The following is a 4,638-nucleotide window of genomic DNA, read 5'->3' as shown; positions in this document are numbered from 1 at the left end:
GGGGGGGGGGGTACAACAGACTCACACCCGACTCAAGCAGCGCTGTTGGATCCCCAGCGGCCGGACGCTGGTGCGACGAATATTGCATCTCTGCGTTGTGTGCGCCAGGCACCGCACACAGCTTATGACTCCAGTGATGGCACCGCTCCCGCGGGAGCGCTGCACGCCTGCTCCGCCCTTTCAGATTGCCAAAGTAGACTACGCGGGACCGGTCACCCTGACCGTGGTCCGTGGTCGAGGACACACCTTCATTAAGGGATATATCGCCGTTTTTGTTTGTTTTACCACGCGCGCCATCCATCTCGAGCTGGTCGGCGTTTACACCTCGGAAGCCTTCATCGCGGCGTTTCATCGGTTTGCGTCCCGCCGTGGCTTGCCCGCGGTCCATCACAGCGACCAGGGCACCACCTTTGTCGAAGCCGACCGAGAGCTGCGCTCCCAGCTCCGAGCCGTCCCAGACGCGGGAGGCCCGGTGGCCAATGCGTTAGCGGCGGATGGGACGGATTGGCGGTTCGTTCCCCTAGCGGCTCCTCACTTCGGCGGGCTGTGGGAGGCCGAAGTGCGGTCAGTAAAGCACTATTTTCGACGTGTCGTGGGCGACCGACTACTCAACGTCGAGGAGTTTGCACTTGATTGGCGCAAGTGGAGGCCTACCTCAATTCCAGGCCGTTAAGCCCGCTAACGGAGGACCCGGGGGACCTAGACGTCCTGACTCCTGGCCACTTCCTAATCAGACGGCCTCTGAACGCCGTGCCTGAGCCCCGCCTGGCTGCCGAGCCGGAGACTCATCTCGGGTGATGGCAGCTGCTTCAGCGCCTCACCGATCATCTGTGGAACCGGTGGTCGCGTGAGTACCTCACCCAGCTTCAGGCGCGTCGCAAGTGGAACAGGAGAGAGGATCCGCCCCGAGTAGGCGAGTTGGTGGTGCTCCTGGACTCCAGGCTCCCACCCACGAAGTGGGCCATGGGCCGGATCCAGGACCTAGTCGTCGGTCCCGATGGTGAGGTGCGGGTGGCGCGGGTCAAAACCGCCGATTCAGTTCTGACGCGCCCCCTCGTGAAACTGGTGCGTCTGCCTGTTGAGGTGGCGATTCCCGCCCTCGCGGGTGAGACGGGTGCCAAGGAGTAAGATCCGTCGCAAGGACGGAGGCGGGCGGGATGTTTCGCACGGCCGTTGGGTGTCCATGCGGAGCGGGTACGGCGGGCGGCCGAGCCCCAGGCGCCGCTCAACTCGCGGTCGCCGGCCTCCCGCCGCCAGTGCGCGCCGTCGCCGCGACGCGGCGAGCGCGTCAGCCGGAGCGGCTTCTCGCGGTTAATTCTCGCTTAGGCGCCTATATAAGGCGCCGCGCGAGACCACTCCACTCCTTTTGCCTGTTGCCAGCTTTGACTGCGATGCACCAGCAGATATTCTTTTAAGCTCTAGCTAGCTTCAACTCGCCTTCTTGAGTGCGCAAGCACGTTGGGCACTTATCTCGCCAGAGGTATACGTTTGCATATCTGCATCGATCTTCACTGCTTTAAGAGTATCATAGACATGTTGGCATTCGGGTTTGGGTCTTCGCAGCCCTTTAGAGGCTGCACGTTGGGCTACTGCCTCTACAGTGTCCGAGGACACGTTGGCATCTGTGTTACGAAGTGTATGGTAACTCCACGGATCTCCACCTTCTCAATACGATCGAGGATTGAGAGAAGGCTTCACGCGACCATTTCAAATTACCTTGACGCCTCCACCGCGGTGGACGTCTCTCTTCGCAACATCTTCCGTATTGCATACCGGGTATCAGCGCCGACAGAACTTAGTCCGGTCGGGCTCACGACTCCGCGCGAGTCATAGGTTTTCTTTCGAAACTCTGCTGCCAGAGTCGCAACTCTCACGCGAGGCACACTTGCTATTGTTTCGCTGCCAGGGCCGCAGCTCTCACGCCAGGAACACTCGCTATTGGTTCGCTGCCAGGGCCGCAGCTCTCACGCGAGGCACACTCGCTATTGCTACGCTTCCAAGGTCGGGCAACTCCACGCGGGCCCTACTCCGGGCACGCCGTGTTTTTAGACTCAAGAACACGCTGGTACATTCCTCCCACCATCTTACGAGGCTCCTGAATAGGAGAACACGAAATTATATTCGCGCATTTAAAGGTAGAGATCGACGGTACTTCGACGGCATACGAACTAGCAACCGCACACCAACTAGAGCTGTTCGAAACAGTATAGATGATAAATGTCAATTTTCTTCGTTTTGTTTTCTGTCTTTACGATGACCTTCCCAGTCTTTTGCACCAACAATTAATGTAATAACAATTCCTAGCTATTTCTCAAAATTATTTTCTACAATTTCAGATTTGTTTCCATCGCCGTTAATGTTAGCAATAAAATCTGTAATAAAAAATTAAAGATTATTATTATTATTTCATTATATTCACAATGTTTACTATATTCGCAATAAGCAAGTATTATTTTATGAAAGTATTTTATTATATAAATCTATCCTATCAATCTTTTATAACATCTATCCTATCTATTTATTATATAAATGTATATTATCCTATCTATCCTATCTATATCCTATCTTATCTATCCTATCTGTATATTACCTATATAAATGTATACTATCATTATTCTTACTATATAAAGAAGTGTACAAGTTAAATGAATCTCTTTAAATACTGTTTTCCCGGTCATTTCTTCATTGCAGTGTACGTCATCAATAGATCTCGCGTTATCAATATCTTCAAAATATTTGTCAAATTTTTTGTTAAACTTTATTTGCCCATGTAAACGTTATACAGCGCGGTATTCTGTTAACAAAAATATATTAGCAAAAATATATAATGTTTAATAAAAAAATATATAAAAAAATATTCGTTACAAATAAAAAGTAAAAATTAAAATGTACATATATTAATTATAGAATATATTAATAAAAATTAAATATTATAGAATATATTATGATAGAATGTATTGCTTACGAAAGCTTTGACAAATTCTGCACTGTTTTTAAACATATTATCTAATATCTTGACTTCATCAATGTTTGACATGGGAAATATAAAATCATATTTTGTTTTCAACATATAAATGTTCACTACCGATTGGTTCGCGTCTACATGCTGAACTGTGACATTATTATTTAGCAATTTATTTATCTCAATTTGTTTAGAAAATAGTCAATTCAAAGGTAATTTTAACAAGTTTTTTCTATACAAAAATTATAAAATATTATTTTTCAGCGTAAACACGCGAGCAGTGCGCTCACAACGTCAACCCATGAGCATTAAGATAATAACGTAAACCCGCGAGCATTGCGCTCAAAACGTTAACTCGTAAGCATTGCGAACATATTTAATTATATCAAATGTACTTTATTTAAATAATGATATTGCGCACTCTAGATAAAAGCGCGCAATATTCAATCAAAGAACTTTCTACTGGTACGTTGTTTTGCGGCTTCTGATAGAAAACGATAGGAGCTCTATGAATCTGCTCTTATTATGATTACTATACTTATATGTGATTATTACACGAAAGCGGGGATCTTAATAGAAGCTACAAAATGTGTATTATTAAATTCATATAAGAAATAATAGACTTCCCTTATAGAAATATCATACTAAGAATCATTGATAATTACTTATTTTCAGTATTAAAAATACTGGATAATAAGTAATTATCAATGATTCTTAGTATGATATTTCTATGAGGGTTTATCATGAAGTTGCGATTTATTTACATCAAACAGATATCAAGGTTTAAGCCTACTTTCATAGAACATTATATGAGGTGTAGTAAAAAGAAATCCATTATTTTTGCATGAAATTGAAGGCTTTATTTAGCATAGTTAGAATGATCCGATTTAGGTCAAATATGCACCGTTTTGTTCGATAACTTGTTGCCATTTTGAAGGTAATTCCATTATGCCTCTCTCATAGAAACCCTTGTCCCTATTGGCAAAAAACTGGGACAGTCGATTTTCACAAGCTTCTCTTGAGGCGAATTTTTCACCAGCAAAATCATTCGCCATAGACAGGAACAGGTGGTAATCACTTGGTGCCAGGTCCGGACTATAAGGTGGATGCATAAGAACCTCCCAACCAAGCTCCCGGAGCTTCTGGCGAGTCACTATCGATGTGTGTGGCCTGGCGTTGTCCTGATGGAACACAATTCCTCTCCTATTGGCCAAAGCTGGCCGCTTCTGGGCGATTGATTCCTTCAGACGGTCCAATTGTTGACACTACAGGTCCGAATTAAGAGTTTGGCCGTAGGGGAGCAGCTCATAGTGGATGATTCCCTGTCTATCCCGCCAAACACACAGCAAAGCCTTCTGACCGTCAATCCTGGCTTGGCCACCGTTTGCGCCGGCTCACCGCGTTTCGACCACGACCGTTTTCGCTTGACGTTGTCGTAAGTGACCCACTTTTAATCACCAGTCACCATTCGCTGCAGAAATGGGTCGATTTTGTTGCGATTCAGCAGCGATTCGCAGATGGAAATTCGGTCCATGAGGTTTTTTTGCGTTAACTCGTGTGGCACCCATACATCGAGCTTCTTTTTGTATCCAGCCTTATTCAAGTGGTTCCAAACGGTTTTTTGTGCAATGTTTAGCTCCTGGGCAATCGAAACAGTGCTTACATGACGGTCGGAC

The sequence above is a fragment of the Odontomachus brunneus genome, unplaced genomic scaffold (assembly GCF_010583005.1).
Source record: "Odontomachus brunneus isolate Ranch 3 - 2012 unplaced genomic scaffold, Obru_v1 Obru_scaffold_207, whole genome shotgun sequence".
Lineage (NCBI taxonomy): Eukaryota > Metazoa > Arthropoda > Insecta > Hymenoptera > Formicidae > Odontomachus > Odontomachus brunneus.
The sequence above is the reverse complement of the archived record's forward strand: the minus strand, read 5'-3'. Positions refer to the sequence as shown.